At 47.9% G+C, this 17,213-nt stretch overlaps 1 protein-coding gene across 1 annotated transcript in view; it reads right to left on the bottom strand.

Annotated features, from left to right (window-relative positions):
* The window catches only part of zgc:86598 (STKc_CK2_alpha domain-containing protein), a 74,476-nt gene extending 59,621 nt beyond the window's left edge, over window positions 1-14,855 (bottom strand). Inside the window, exon 1 of the mRNA XM_067968980.1 lies at window positions 14,644-14,855. The gene's annotated coding sequence lies outside the window, so the exon portion shown is untranslated. The remainder of the gene's footprint in view (window positions 1-14,643) is intronic.
* Window positions 14,856-17,213: the final 2,358 nt, after the last annotated feature.

Here is a 17,213-nt window from a genome sequence, read left to right as displayed (position 1 = left end):
GCCGTTTGTTCAATCGTTTAATTTATTAATCCTCACATTGCAGGAAGCTGCAAACTAGTCATCGACCAGGATTATTGTTGTATTTATCAACCAAATTAAAAATAAGATTAAATTTCTTATGACGACAGAGAAAAATTCCAGACCAAGAGGCAAGACAAAATTAACATTAAAGCTCCTAAAACTGAAAGCCACACTGTGGCCAGTATTATACTGTGACATTTGGAAGTTGAGAGATGAGAAAAGTCTTAGCCAATGTTCAAGCCGCAGTTTGTCAATATTTTGAGCTGAGAAGTGAAACTGTCATTTTTTGAAATGCCGGCCACGCCTCAGATCATCGACTGGTGCTCTTGGAACTCCACTACCCTCCCACAGCTCATCTAAATTGCCTCCCTCAGGTCCACTCCTGCCACAGCGCTATTTCTGACATCCCTCGCCACCCGCAACACTATGCCCTAATCCCCTCGCCTCTCGCTGCGTTACTCCCGATTCCCCATCGCCTCCGCTGCACTATTCCAGATTCCCCATCACCTCCGCTGCGTTACTATCTATTCCCCATCGCCTCCGCTGCACTATTCCAGATTCCCCATCACCTCCGCTGCGTTACTCCCGATTCCCCATTGCCTCCGCTGCACTATTCCAGATTCCCCATCACCTCCGCTGCGTTACTCCCGATTCCCCATCGCCTCCGCTGCACTATTCCAAATTCCCCATCACTTCCGCTGTGCTACTCCCGATTCCCCATCGCCTCCCTCAGCTCTACTCCCGATTCCCCATCGCCTCCCTCAGCTCCACTCCCTGATTCCCCATCGTCCCACACTGCACTACTCCCAATTAAGCAACGCCTCCCACAGAGGTACTCCCGATTCCCCGCCCTCAGTTCTACTCCCGATTCCCCATCGCCATACCCGAACCCCTCTCTCTCCCGCAGCCCTACTCCCGATCCCCGTCCGTCTCCAGCAGCGCTACTCCCGATTCCAGACTCTCCAGCCAGGGGAAACAGCGCGGTATCTACCTTGTCAAGCCCTCTCAGAATTTTATGTTTCAATGAGATCACCTCTCATTCTTCTAAACTCCAGAGATATCAGACCCATTCTCCCATCTCCGGCTCCCCATCGCCTCCCGCTGCACTACCCCCGGCTCCCCATCGCCTCCCGCTGCGCTACCCCCGGCTCCCCATCGCCTCCCGCTGCGCTACCCCCGGCTCCCCATCGCCTCCCGCTGCGCTACCCCCGGCTCCCCATCGCCTCCCGATGCGCTACCTCCGGCTCCCCATCGCCTCCCGCTGCACTACCCCCGGCTCCCCATCGCCTCCCGCTGAGCTACCCCCGGCTCCCCATCGCCTCCCGCTGCGCTACCCCCGGCTCCCCATCGCCTCCCGCTGCTCTACCCCCGGCTCCCCATCGCCTCCCGATGCGCTACCTCCGGCTCCCCATCGCCTCCCGCTGCACTACCCCCGGCTCCCCATCGCCTCCCGCTGCGCTACCCCCGGCTCCCCATCGCCTCCCGCTGCGCTACCCCCGGCTCCCCATCGCCTCCCGCTGCGCTACCCCCGGCTCCCCATCGCCTCCCGCTGCTCTACCCCCGGCTCCCCATCGCCTCCCGCTGCACTACCCCCGGCTCCCCATCGCCTCATGCTGAGAGAGAAGCTATTTCCGCTGGTTGGGGACTCTAGGACGAGGGGACATAGCCTAAATATTAGAGCCAGGACTTTCAAGAGTGAAATTAGGAAACACTACACGCAAAGGGTTCCAGTACAGCTACAACACTGGCATCTACCCGACAATGTGGAAAATTGGCCAGGTATGTCCTGTCCACAAAAAGCAGGACAAATCCAATCCGGCCAATTACCGCCCCATCAGTCTACTCTCAATCATCAGCAAAGTGATGGAAGGTGTCGTTGACAGTGCTATCAAGCGGCACTTACTCACCAATAACCTGCTCACCGATGCTCAGTTTGGGTTCCGCCAGGACCACTCAGCTCCAGACCTCATTACAGCCTTGGTCCAAACATGGACAAAAGTGCTGAATTCCAGAGGTGAGGTGAGAGTAACTGCCCTTGACATCAAGGCAGCATTTGACCGAGTGTGGCACCAAGGAGCCCTTGTAAAATTGAAGTCAATGGGAATCAGGGGGAAATCTCTCCAGTGGCTGGAGGCATACCTAGCACAAAGGAAGATGGTAGTGGTTGTTGGAGGTCAATCTTCTCAGCCCAGGACATTGCTGCAGGAGTTCCTCAAGGCAGTGTCCTAGGCCCAACCATCTTCAACTGCTTCATCAATGACCTTCCCTCCACCATAAGGTCAGAAATGGGGATGTTCGCTGATGATTGGACAGTGTTCAGTTCCATTCGCAACCCCTCAGATAATGAAACAGTCCGAGCTCGCATGCAGCAAGACCTGAACAACATCCAGGCTTGGGCTCATAAGTGGCAAGTAACATTTGCGCCATACAAGTGCCAGGCAATGACCATCTCCAACAAGAGAGAGTCGAACCACCTCCCCTTGACATTCAATGGCATTACCATCGCCGAATCCCCCACCATCAACATCCTGGGGGTCACCATTGACCCGAAAATTAACTGGACCAGCCACATAAATACTGTGGCTACAAGAGCAGGTCAGAGGCGAGTGACTCACCTCCTGACTCCCCAAAGCCTTTCCATCATCTACAAGGCACAAGTCAGGAGCGTGATGGAATAATCTCCACTTGCCTGGATGAGTGCAGCTCCAACAACACTCAAGAAGCGCGACACCATCCAGGACAAAGCAGCCCGCTTGATTGGCATACCATCCACCACCCTAAACATTCACTCCCTTCACCACCGGCGCACTGTGGCTGCAGTGTGTACCATCCACAGGATGCACTGCAGCAACTTGCCAAAGCTTCTTCGACAGCACCTCCCAAACCCGCAACCACTACCACCTAGATTTCCACACCACCTGAGGAAGGGGGAAGCCTCCGAAAGCTTGTGGGATTAAAAATAAAATTGTTGGACTATAACTTGGTGTTGTAAAATTGTTTACAATTGTCAACCCCAGTCCATCACCGGCATCTCCACATCATAGAAAGACAAGAGCAGCAGGCACATGGGAACAACACCACCTGCACGTTCCCCTCCAAGTCACACACCATCCCTACTTGGAAATATATCGCCGTTCCTTCATCGTCGCTGGGTCAAAATCCTGGAACTCCCTTCCTAACAGCACTGTGGGAGAGCTGTCACCACACAGACTGCAGCGGTTCAAGAAGGCGGCTCACCGCCACCTTCTCAAGGGCAATTAGGGATGGGCAATAAATGCTGGCCTTGCCAGCGACACCCACATCCCATGAACGAATAAAAAAAAGTTTGGAACTCTCTTCCGCAAACAGCAGTTGTTCCTAGCTCAATTGTTAATTTTCAATCTGAAATTGATAGATTTTTGTTTACCAAACGTGTTAAAGGATATGGGGCTAAGCCGGGTATATGGAGTTAGGTCACAGATCAGCCACGATCTCAATGAATGGCGGAACTAGCTCTAGGGGCTAAATAGCCTCCTCTTTTTCCTATGTTTCCTCCTTTCCTGCTGCGTTACTCCTTCCGCAGCTATATTCCCAATTCCCACTTGGTGCTACTTCTCGTTTTTGTGAAGCACCATGCTACGTTAAAGTCGCTGTGCAGCACAACTTATTATAAATTGTGAAAAGTTTCCCATTTGGCGTAATTCCTCACAACATGGAGAACAAAAACTAAAAAGCTCTTCTGAAGACTATGAATAAAATAACACTAAAACTCAAGTTCCAAAGAGACTTAAATAAAAATTATATATAGCACCAAAACACCACCAGTATGGAACTGAGTCATTCAGGTTCCAGGTTCAATCTTTGGTTCATGTCATTTACATTCATTCCCTCCACCACCGTGGCTGCAGTGTGTACCATCTACAGGATGCACTGCTGCAACTCGCCAAGGTTTCTTTGACAGCACCTCCCAAACCCGCGACCTCTACCACCTAGAAGGACAAGGGCAGCAGGCATATGGGAACAACACCACCTGCACGTTCCCCTCCAAGTCACACTTGGAAATATATCGCCGTTCCTTCATCGTCGCTGGGTCTGCGAGAATCAGGCCCAACTCTCTAGGTATCGTACAGCATTGCAATCAAGTAAAGAAGGATCGGGACTGCAGCTTTTCCCTCCACTCCGTCTGTTATATAGAATCATAGAATGTTCAGCACAGGAACAGTCCATTCGGCCCATCGAGTCTGTGCCAGTATTTTTCTCCACAAGCCATCTCCCTTTAATATATAGACTCTTTTTCAATCGTTTGTGGCACAGAATTCCATATTCTAACCACCCTCAAGGAGATTTTTTCTAACCTCTGTGATCTATCTTAAACTTAAGGAATCTTACAACACCAGGTTATAGTCCAACAAATTTATTTTAAAATCACAAGCTTTCGGAGATTATCTCCTTCGTCAGATGAATGAGATAATCTCCGAAAGCTTGTGATTTTAAAATAAATTTGTTGGACTATAACCTGGTGTTGTAAGATTCCTTACATTTGTCCACCCCAGTCCATCACCGGCATCTCCACCGGCATCTCCACATCATATCTTAAACTTGTCCTCTTTCATTACTACTTTGCTGACCAGTGGAAACAATCCATAACTGTTCACCTCATCGCAACCCTTCATAATCTTGAATCCCTTTATTAGGTCACCTCTTAAACCTCTCAAACCTCTGTTACATAAGAACATAAGAAATAGGAGCAGGAGTTGGCCAATCGGCCCCTCGAGCCTGCTCCGCCATTCAATAAGATCATGGCTGATCTGGTCCTAACCTCAAATCTAAATTCATGTCCAATTTCCTGCCCGCTCCCCGTAACCCCCAATTCCCTTTACTTCTAGGAAAATGTCCATTTCTGTTTTAAATTTATTTAATGATGTAGCTTCCACAGCTTCCTGGGGCAGCAAATTCCACAGACCTACCACCCTCTGAGTGAAGAAGTTTCTCCTCATCTCAGTTTTGAAAGAGCAGCCCCTTATTCTAAGATTATGCCCCCTAGTTCTAGTTTCACCCATCCTTGGGAACATCCTTACCGCATCCACCCGATCAAGCCCCTTCACAATCTTATATGTTTCAATAAGATCGCCTCTCATTCTTCTGAACTCCAATGAGTAGAGTCCCAATCTACTCAACCTCTCCTCATATGTCCGCCCCCTCATCCCCAGGATTAACCGAGTGAACCTTCTTTGTACTGCCTCGAGAGCAAGTATGTCTTTTCTTAAGTATGGACACCAAAACTGTATGCAGTATTCCAGGTGCGGTCTCACCAATACCTTATATAACTGCAGCAATACCTCCCTGTTTTTATATTCTATCCCCCTAGCAATAAAAGCCAACATTCCGTTGGCCTTCTTGATCACCTGCTGCACCTGCATACTAACCTTTTGATTTTCTTGCATGAGGACCCCCAGATCCCTTTGTACTGCAGTACTTTCCAGTTTCTCGCCATTGAGATAATAACTTGCTCTCCGATTTTTCCTGCCAAAGTGCATAACCTCACATTTTCCAATATTGTATTGCATCTGCCAAATCTCCGCCCACTCACCCAGCCTGTCTATATCCCCTTGTAGGTTTTTTATGTCCTCCTCACTCTCTACTTTCCCTCCCATCTTTGTATCATCTGTTGTAAAAAGAAAGTCTCTCATCATTCTTAGCAACATCCTCAGGAATCGACACTGCACCTTTTCCATTGGTTTTCTATCCTTCCTATAGTGGGGTGTTCAAAACGGCACACAATCTCCAACAGCAGCCAAAATCATTACCTCCCTGCTTTTGTATTTTATGCCAAGTCTAGATCCGTTATATACACAGTAAAACAACAGCAGCCCCAGCACAGACCCCTGTGGAATACCGCTCACTAACACCTTTCTATTCCGAAAATCTCTACCCCTTGCTTCCTGACTCTTAACTCCATGCCCTATTACCTTGGCCATAAGTCTTTTATGTGGCACCTAATCAAATGCTTTTTGAAAATCCATTTAAACCACATCCACTGCATTTCTCACTTACCCTCCCTTACTTCTTCAAAAGAATTCTATATGGTTAAAGGCAAATCGTGTTTAACTAACTTGATTGAGTTATTTGATGAGGTAACAGAGAGAGTTGATGTGGTGTATATGGACTTCCAAAAGGCGTTTGATAAAGTGCCACATAATAGGCTAGTCAGCAAAGTTGAAGCCCATGGAATAAAAGGGTTAGTGGCAGCATGGATGCGAAATTGGCTAAGTGACAGGAAACAGAGAGTAAAAGTGAACAGCTGTTTTTCAGACGGGAGGAAGGCATACAGTGGTGTACCCCAGGGGTCAGTACTAGGACCATTGCTTTTCTTGATATATATTAATGACTTGGACTTGGGTGCAACTTCAAAACTTGCAGAGGACACAAAACTTGGAAGGGTAGTAAACAGTGGGGAGGATAGTGATAGACTTCAAGAGGACATAGGCAGGCTGGTAGAATGGACAAACACATGGTAAATGAAATTTAACACAGCAAATTGTGAAGTGATACATTTTGGTAGGAAGAACGAGGAGAGGCAATATAAACTAAAGGGTACAATCCTAAAGGGGGTGCAGGAACAGAGAAACCAGGGGGTACATGTGCACAGGTCATTGAAGGTGGCAGAGCAGGTTGAGAAAGCAGTTAAAAAAGCACACAGGATCCTGGCCTTTATAAATCGAGGCACAGAGTACAATGGCAAGGAGGTTATGATGAACCTTTATAAAACACTGGTTCAGCCACAACTGGAGTTCTGTACCCAATTCTGGGCACCGCATTTTAGGAAGGATGTGAAAGCCTTAGAGAGGGTGCAGAAAAGATTTACTAGAATGGTTCCAGGGATGAGGAACTTCAGTTGCATGGATAGACTGGTGAAGCTGGGGTTGTTCTCCTTGGAACAGAGAAGGTTGAGAGGAGATTTGATAGAGTTGTTCAAAATCACGAGGGGTCTAGACAGAGTAGATAGAGAGAAACTGTTCCCATTGGCTGAAAGGTCGCGAACCAGAGGACACAGATTTAAGGTGACTGGCAAAAGAACCAAAGGCGACACGAGGAAAAACTTTTTTACATAGCGAGTTATGATCTGGAATGCACTGCCCGAGGGGGTGGTGGAGGCAGATTGAATCGTGGCTTTCAAGAGGGAACTGGATAAGTACTTGAAGGGAAAAAATTTGCAGGGCTACGGGGAAAGGGCAGGGAGTGGGACGAGCTGGATTGCTCTTGCAGAGAGCCGGCACAGACTCAACAGACTGAATAGCCTCCTTCTGTGCTGTAACCATGCTATGATTCTATGGTTGATGAATCACAACCTGCCTTCTAGAAATCTGTTCTGACTGGCCCTGAATATTTCATCCTGCATTATTACACTCGAGGAGATTACCAACTGGAGAAACACTAAGTGACTTACGATTTCCTGGCTTTTAAGAGGAGAGTCAAGTTTATACCTTCCAGTCCTCTGGCACAATTTTTCTATCCATAGAATTTTTAGAAAATTATGGGAGCCTCCGCTATTTCTTCCACAGCTTTCCTCCAGATCCTTGGATGCAAACCCATTGGGTTCCAGTGATCTGTCTGCCTTCGATTTGAGTAACTTACATAGGACTATGATAGCCCTCACCAACTGTTCTGTTCTGCACGTACCTCTTGTGCTTCCATAATCTCAACAGGGGAACATAGGAACAGGAGAAAGCCATTCAGCCCCTCGAGCTTGTTCCGTCATTCAAGCAGATCATGGCTAATCTGTACGCCCTCCTCTTCTGTGAAAACTGAAACTAAGTGTTTATTTATTATCTCTGCCAATCCCTCACTCTGCACTATGGGTTTGCCTCCATTACCTCTTAACAATCCTACTCCAACCATGACAATCCTCTCTCATACTCCCCTTTAACCTTTCGTCTATATTCTTTGTTTGTCCTGGCTTTATTATCTGCCCTGTAAACATTAAATGCTTCTCTTTTTAGTTTAAAACTTGGTCTAATTTCCCCTCTTCGTCCATAGCACCCCAGCTTTTGATGCAATCCTCTTGCCCCCTCGCTTGAATCTGCCTGATTTGTACCCTTTCCATCTTGATAAACGTCACCCATTACACAGCTACGATTCTAGTTGTAAGTTTTTTCTTCCATTTAACCTGCACAAGATCTCTTTTACACATTATTATTTGCTTTTACCCAGTCAGGTACCCTCATCCTATTCTTATGCTGGACATGATTATATTGTGGTCACTGCTTCCCAAATATTCCCCAGCTTCTAGATCACCTACTTGTTTGACGTGATTATTTAAAGCTAGGCCCAGTAGCGTTTCCTTCCTTGTTGGAGCAACAATATACTGATTGGGAAAACAGTCCTGAAAAACAAAACTCCCCTTTCTCCACACTTTCCCTATCCTAGTCTTCTTATGGATAATTAAAGCCTCCTACAATTAAAACTCTTCTTGATACACGCCCCAATTTGTCAACAAACTTCATCCTCCATTTCCTTTCCACTATTCAGCAGTCTGGATTACACTCCAATTAATGTGACCAATCTCTTGTTACTTCTCAGCTGAATTAAAGGGCTTGTTTGGATGACTTTTCTATTTAAATCCTTATTCTCTAGTGGTATTATATTGTCTCTAATTAATATCTTACCACTCCTCCCCCATCCCTCCTGAAAGTTTTGCACACAGGCATATTTAAGTTAATTGCCAATCCTGACCCAGCTGCAGCCATGTTTCAGTTACTGCCATTATGTCAGTTATTTCTATTATTAATATTAATTTTCCCAAATTTTGTTTCTTATACTCAGCGTATGCATTTTAACTTGGATTCCCCTCATTTGGAAATTTTTGCCTTTCAACATACCAAATTTTTGAACTACTTTGTCCTGTTTAACTTCTTTCTATCTCTCTATCTCCTTGTTATCTACACACCCAAAGCAGCCTACTCTATACCCGCTACTGTTTTAGTTTACTCCTTCCCTCACAGCTCTTGATAACCTCCCTGTCAGCGTATTGGTCAGGCCACCCATCAGTGAAGATAGAAAGAAACAACTTGCATTTATATAGCGCCTTTCACGACCTAGATCCAGCATTTAAATCAGACTTTCGGATGAGACATTAAACCGAGGCCCAGTCTACCCTCTCAGGTGGACATAAAAGGTTCCACGGCCACTATCTCGAAGAAGAGCAGGTGTCCTTCAACCAACCAACATCACTAAAAAAGCAGATTATCTGGTCATTATCTCATTGCTGTTTGTGGGACCTTGCTGCGTGCAAATTGGCTGCCGCGTTTCTTACGTTACAAAGTAACTACACTTCAAAAGTATTTAATTTGCTCTAAAGCGCTTTGGGACATCCTGAGGTCATGAAAGGTGTTATATAAACGGAAATTCTCTTTTTCTAAACAGGGATGATTCCACAACACCCAGACTCTGGGGCAATATTACAGGACTGGAGTATAAATCCATCACAAGTCAATGGGCTAGTTATGCAAGTCTGCCTCATAAATCTAACAGGCAAAATGGTTTGACTGTGCTGAATACTATTTGTAAAATCTAATAAAAAAAGACTTGCATTTCTATGGCACCTTTCGTGACCTCAGGACATCACAAAGCGATTTGTAGCCAATGAAGTTCATTTGAAGTGCAGTCACTATTGTAATGTAGGAACATTTATCCTAGTCTCTTATTTATTGTAAATAAGACAAGTGAAGTGAACTGGCTTTGGGGCTGCGGAAGTTGCCAATACCCAGAAAAGCAAATTACCCTTAAACGACTTCCTGATTCTCACACACGACTCAACCAAATGTTACCTACAGCATCAGCTCTAAGTATCTGCCTTTTATCTGGTGCCAGCCCATGAATTACCAGATTTAAATTAATTCAATTTCCCAACTTGCCATGGTGAGATTTGAACTCGCTGTTGCCAGTTTAGTCCATAACCAGTAGTTACTGTACGCGAATGTGCACCTATATACTCCAAAAAGATCTAATAAATGCACAGAGACAAATTTGAAAGAAAAAAAAGTTATCTTCTACTGCAAGAGTTTGGTTTCAATGTAGAAGCTCACTGGGGATAAATATTAAGCTAGGCAACCACTTGAGAATATTCTCCAATTCTATACAGAGAACAGGACTGCCCCGAGCGCCTTTGGGATCTCTAAAAGGACCAGGTCCCACATTCCCACCCTAAATCAGTAGAAGTAACCTCTTAGCTCACCGTTAATTACAGAAAGGATCACAATTAAATCCCTCCTGTGGGAACAATCCTGAAATTGAGAGTAATCAAACACTGTAAACACAGCCTAACCTTCAGAGAGACCGCAGATTCTCTGCACCTCCACTGAATCATTGTACCATTTCTTCAGCATAAGGACAGGAGGCCATTCAGCCCCTCGAGCCTGTTCTACCACTCTATTAGATCAAATCTGATCTGTACCTCAACTCCATTTATCCGCCTTTGCTCCATATCCCTTGAAACCCTTACTCCCATAAAGTCTATCAATCTCAGTCTTGGAAATTTCAATTGGTCCACAACCTTTAGGGGGAAGAGAGTTCCAGATTTCCACTCCCCTTTGTGTGAAAGGGTGCTTCCTGATTTCTCTCCTGAATAGCCTAGCTCTAATTTTAAGATTGAGCCCCCTTATTCTGGACTCTCCCACCAGAGGAAAGAGTTTCTCAGTATCTAACCTATTAGCGAGTGTTGATTATGTTTTAATTCATTGCCTAGAGCCAGAGAGAAATGTCTATAAATCTATTCATCATCGTGCGGTGTGAGGAATAGGAGTCGAACAAGCTGGCTTTTTTTTTGTGGGAAAGTGAATGGGAAGAAACTCCTTGTTCACCACAAATGTTTTTTTGAGCATGCCGTTAATTCCTTGATCTCTGAGTACAGTGAGATGGTGAAAGAAAAAAGACTTGCATTTATATAGTGCCTTTCATGACCTCAGGACGTCCCAAAGCACTTTACAACCAAGTACTTTTGAAGTGTAGTCACTGTTGTAATGTAGGAAGTGCGGCAGCCAATTTGCACACAGCAAGATCCCATAAATGTGCAGCAATGTGATAATGACCAGATGATCTGTTTTTAGGTGTTGGTTGAACTAGTGAATTGTTGGGTTTTTACGAGAATTGACAGCTTTATGGTCACTTTTACTGAACTGGCTTTTTTATTTCCAGATTTTTTTAAAAGCTGAATTCCAATACTCAAACTGCCATGGTGGGATTTGAACTCACGTTCTCTGGATTACTAGTCCAGTACCCCATGATATCGTTGGAAAGTGTGAATGTGGATACTGGGTGGAGGCTGGCCTTGGCTGTGACTACTCTCCTTTCACTCTCCTCAGTAAAACTGACTGCCACCACTCACTACCTATCATCACACATGGGCACCTGGGTGAGGTATCTGAGAGCAGCCTTTAACCCCTGAACCACATCCCAAGCAGGTATCACCACATTCAAAAAGAGAATGCAGAATTTTTTTATATATAAAAAAAGACTGTGAAGACATGAAAGGTCACAATTTTAAAGCAGAAACAAGAGCTCCTCACAGCCTGGGAACAGAATCCCAGCAATGGAGTCCCTCCAGTCAACACCAACAAAACTCACAAAACGTCCATCCCACCCTACAAACACCCCCAGGTCCTGGCGTCTTGGAAGAGAGGGATTAGAGTTCTGGTGCAGAAATTCCTGACGAAAATGCACCTTTAATCAAGCACCACCCAGACACCCAACAAAGTTAAATTCTTCAACCAACCCATTCATTAAAGTACGTGGTAATGCCAACAAGACAGGAATGCATTCAGGCACCACATGGGATAACCACCCACAAACACAATGCAATCACTGATCTCCACTAAAACACATCTTGATCTCAGAGCACAAACTGGAGACCGGCTGATCAGCACAGATCTTTTATCCCAGAGCTGCCGTACAAACTAAAATAATACCACAAGGTCGAAAAGAAAGACAGACAACCTTGCATCTCTATAGCACCTTGCATGACTTCAGGACGTCACAAAGCGCTTTACAGCCAATGAAGTACTTTTTGAAATGTAGTCACTGTTGTAATGTAGGAAACGCGGTATTAAATTTACGCACAGCAAGATCCCACAAACAGCAATGAGATAAATGACCAGATAATCTGTTTTTTTGAAGTGATGTTGGTTAAGGGATAAACATTGGCCAGGACACTGGAGAGAACGCCCCTGCAATTCTTCGAAATAGTGCCATGGGATCTTTTACATCCACCTGAGAGCGCAAACCGAGCCTCGGTTTAACGTCTCATCCGAAAGACGGCACCCCCAACAGTGCAGCAATCCCTCAGTACTGCACTGGGGTTGTCAGACTGGATTTTCTTTTAAAAGTTATTTGCAACATTTCAGGAAGAACTCAGCCTCGCTGCTCCCACTGATTCAGTTAAGGAAATTTACAGCCCAGTGTGGACCCGAGCCTTAAAAGTCCAGGAGGCTCCCAGTTCATTATCTACCGGTTTAACCAATCATCGTCTCTCAACGGTGCAGCAAATAAAAGTGCTCTATGGTGTGGTACTGAGCCGTACAATCCAGGAAGGAACCAGATTGGATCCCTAGTCTGTGCCAAGTTTGCTGACTTGGGCCTGGCAGCAGGGGCCAGACAAACTGCCTTGTCAACCCTGAGCAGAGAGTAAGGGAAGAAATAAAACAAACAAGCAAGATTTCGGCTACTGATCATCATTCAGTAACTTATGCTGGAAATTATCCGTGGAATTCAGTCGATGACCGGGGTGGGGGGGAATCAGCCGTGATGCCCTACACAGTCAAGCAGCCCACCGACCCTCGCCATCAAGACCCACACATGGGAGAAATGGCTGGTTGGGTGTAGTATCAGAGCAGCCAGCATCTGTGGAATGTACTCCAGCGAGAGTCAAAATTAATTAGTCATTCATTAATTTGTGGGCCATGGTGCACAATTAATTAATTAGGTGTCAGCCTGGGCTCAGTGGGTAGCACTCTCACCTCTGAGTCAGAAGGTCATGGGTTCAAATCCCACTCCAGAGTTTTGAGCACAAAATCCAGGCTGACACTCCCAGTGCAATACTGAGGGAGTGCTGCACTGTCGGATGAGACATTAAACTATTTGTGGGATCTTGCTGTGCCCAAATTGGCTGCTGCATTTCCTACATTACAACAGTGACGACACTTCAAAGAAAAGCACTTCATTGGTTCCAAAGTGCTTTGGGACGTCCCGAGTTCATGAAAAGTGCTACAGAGGAGGGGGGGGGGCGGAGGGGGGGGGGCGGGGGGGGGGGGAGGGGGAGGGGTTGGGGGGAGGTGTTGGTGTGTGTGGGGGGGAGGGGAATGTGTGGGGGGAGGGGGATGTGTGTGTGGGGGGAGGTGTTGGGGGGAGGGGAGGTGTTGGGGGGAGGGGAGGTGTTGGGGTGTGTGGGGGGGTGTGTGGGGGGAGGTGTGGGGGGAGGTGTGGGGAGGTGTGGGGGTGTGTGGGGGTGTGTGGGGAGGTGTTGGGGTGTGTGGGGGGAGGTGTTGGGGTGTGTGGGGGGAGGTGTTGGGGTGTGTGGGGGGACGTGTTGGGGTGTGTGGGGGGACGTGTTGGGGTGTGTGGGGGGACGTGTTGGGGTGTGTGGGGGGAGGTGTTGGGGTGTGTGGGGGGACGTGTTGGGGTGTGTGGGGGGGAGGGGAGGGGTTGGGGTGTGTGGGGGGAGGTGTTGGGGTGTGTGGGGGGAGGTGTTGGGGTGTGTGGGGGGAGGTGTTGGGGTGTGTGGGGGGAGGTGTTGGGGTGTGTGGGGGGAGGTGTTGGGGTGTGTGGGGGGAGGTGTTGGGGTGTGTGGGGGGGGGAGGCGTTGGGGTGTGTGGGGGGGGGGAGGTGTTGGGGTGTGTGGGGGGGGGGAGGTGTTGGGGTGTGGGGGGGGGGGCGAGGTGTTGGGGTGTGGGGGGGGGGGAGGTGTTGGGGTGTGTGGGGGGGGGGAGGTGTTGGGGTGTGTGGGGGGGGAGGTGTTGGGGTGTGTGGGGGGGGAGGTGTTGGGGTGTGTGGGGGGGGAGGTGTTGGGGTGTGTGGGGGGGGAGGTGTTGGGGTGTGTGTGGGGGGGGGGAGGTGTTGGGGTGTGTGGGGGGGGGGGAGGTGTTGGGGTGTGTGGGGGGGGGGGGAGGTGTTGGGGTGTGTGGGGGGGGGGGAGGTGTTGGGGTGTGTGGGGGGGGGAGGTGTTGTGGGGTGTGTGGGGGGGGGAGGTGTTGTGGGGTGTGTGGGGGGGTGGGGTGTGTGGGGGGGGGAGGTGTTGTGGGGTGTGTGGGGGGGGGAGGTGTTGGGGTGTGTGGGGGGGGGGAGGTGTTGGGGTGTGTGGGGGGGGAGGTGTTGGGGTGTGGGGGGGGGGGGAGGTGTTGGGGTGTGTGGGGCGGTGAGAGGGCGGCGGGACCCCTCCTCCCTCCTCCCTCCTCCCTCAGACCCACAGTTTAACAATAACACAAGGCCGAGTTTACAAAGATTGGTGCCGAGCCGGTTTAAAGCCTCAGTGGCGGGGTGTGGGGTGGGGGTCCCGGTCCCGGTCCCGGTCCCGGTCTGAGGCGGGCGGGCGGGCCCGGGCTCGGGCTCCGCTGGCGCTGGGTGTCCGCTCGGTCGCCGGCTCGCGCGCTTTACCTTCCTCTCTCTCTCTCTTTCTCTCTCTCTCTCTCTTTCTCTCTCTCTCTCTCTTTTCTTCCCCCTCTCTAATAAATATGGCGGCGGCTGACGGGCGGCTTCGGCTCGCGCTCCTCCCGCAGCGAAGCCCCGCGGGGGTTAATCCTTTCACCACAAGCCGCGCTCCCGCTCCCGCTCCCGCTCCGGCTCCGCTCGCTCTCTGTGGGTGCGCGCCTGCTTTTTTTTATATATAAAAAAAAATCGCCCTTCTCTCCAACACATAATGACAGCAGACGGACACCGTCGCCCGGCCCGTGGACAACGGCATTCTGGGAGTTGTAGTTTATTCTCCAGGGGTCTCTTTGATGGGGAGCGAGAGCAAGAACTACAAATCCCAGGTCGCCTTGCGTCACCCCCCCCCCCGTCCCCATGGACCACGTGTTGAGTCGGGGCATTGTGGGACTTGTAGTTTGGAAGCGCCAAACAATCCTCCAACTCTCACAGCCAGCCAAGTGCTTTTGCATATTATTATCAGTGCAAAGAATATCAATGTTTTATGACCAAAGAAGAATCACCATCAAATTTAAATTAAATAAATAGTGAAGACTGCAACTCCTGGTTCATCTGAGACATTTGGAGGATTTTAGCAAGATGTCGTTTTTGGCTGAAGAGGATCTTCGTGGGAGGAGTCAAATAAGTTCTGAAAGTCCTTACTTTGCGTCTTGATACAATGCAGTTGTCCACACATCCTGAATTTTAATCAATCTCCAGAGGAATAGAATTGAAAAGCAGAGAAGTTAATTTACATTTATCTCGAACCTTGGTTGGACCTACTATGTTCCCATTGGGCGGAAGCAGAGGACACAGATTTAAGGTGATTGGCAAAAGAACCAAAGATGACACGAGGAAAAACTTTTTTACGCAGCGAGTTATGATCTGGAATGCGCGGCCTGAAAGGGCGGTGGGAGCAGATTCAATTGCGGCTTTCAAAAAGGAATTGGGTAGATACTTAAGAACATAAGAAATACTTGAAGGGAAAAAATTTGCAGGGCTACGGGTAAAGAGCGAGGGAATGGGACTAACTGGATAGCTCTTACAAAGAGCCGGTACGGGCTTGATGGGCCAAATGGCCTCTTTGCTGTAACCATTCTATGATTCTATGACAACAACCCACATAACACACAAAGCGTGCTAAACAAGGTTGGAGAGCTGCAGGCGCAATTAGCCACATGGGAATATGTTGTGGTGATAACGGAGACCTGGCTCAAAAAAGGGCAGGATTGGGTACTAAATATTCCTGGATACAAGGTGTTCAGGAAAGATAGGGAAGGGAAGAAAGGAGGTGGGGGGGGGCAGTATTGATTAAAGAGAATATTGCAGTGCTGGAGAGAGAGGATGTCCTGGAAGGGTCAAGGACAGAATCTATTTGATTAGAGTTAAGAAACGATAGTGGTGCCATTACACTACTGGGGGTATTCTATAGGCCACCAACTAGTGGGAAGGATATAGAGGAGCAAATTTGCAGAGAAATTACAGAGAGGTGCGAGAACCATAGAGTAGTGATAACAGGGAATTTCAACTATCTTAATATAGACTGGGATAACAATAATATAAGGGGCAAAGAGGGGGAGGAATTTCTGAAGTGTGTTCTGGAGAACTTTCTTGACCAGTACGTTTCTGGCCCAATGAGGAGGGAGACATTGCTGGACCTGGTTCTGGGGAATGAGGCGGGCCAAGTGGAGCAAGTGTCAATGGAGGAACATTTAGGGAACAGCGATCATAGTATCATAAGGTTTAGAATAGCTATGGAAAAGGACATGGACCACTCTAAAGTAAAAATACTCAATTAGAGGCGAGCCAATTTCAGTGGGATGAGAACAGATCTGTCCCGGGTAAATTGGAATCAAGGATTGACAGGCAGAACTGTAATTGAACAGTGGGTGGCCTTTAAAGAGGAGATGGTTCAGGTACAGTCTAGGTACATTCCCACGAGGGAGAAAAGGTAGGTCAACTAAAGCCAGAGCTCCCTGGGTGACAAAAGAGAGAGAGAGTAAGATGAAGCAGGAAAAAGGGCATATGACAGATGTCAGGTTGATAACACAAGTGAGAACCAGGCTGAATATAGAAAGTTCAAAGGGGAAGTGAAAAAGGAAATAAGAGGGGCAGAGAGAGAGTATGAGAATAGACTGGCGGCCAACATAAAAGGGAATCCAAAAGTCTTCTACAGGCATGTAAACAATAAACGGGTAGTAAGAGGAGGGGTGGGGCCGATTAGGGACCATAAAGGAGATCTACTCATGGAGGCAGAGGGCATGGCTGAGGTACTAAATGAGTACATTGCATCTGTCTTTACCAAGGAAGATGCTGCCAGAGTCTCAGTAAAGGAAGATGTAGTTGAGATACTGGATGGGATAAAAATTGATAGAGGAGGTACTGGAAAGACTAGCTGTACTGAAAGTAGATAAGTCACCCGGTCCGGATGGGATGCATCCTAGGTTACTGAGGGAAGAAAGGGTGGAAATTGCAGCGGTACTGGCCATAATCTTCCAAACAACCTTAGATACAGGGATGATGCCAGAGACTGGAGAATT

Source organism: Heptranchias perlo, chromosome 2 (genome assembly GCF_035084215.1).
Source record: "Heptranchias perlo isolate sHepPer1 chromosome 2, sHepPer1.hap1, whole genome shotgun sequence".
Taxonomy (NCBI): Eukaryota; Metazoa; Chordata; class Chondrichthyes; order Hexanchiformes; family Hexanchidae; genus Heptranchias; species Heptranchias perlo.
Note: the sequence above shows the minus strand (reverse complement) of the source record. Positions and strands in the feature narration are given on the sequence as shown.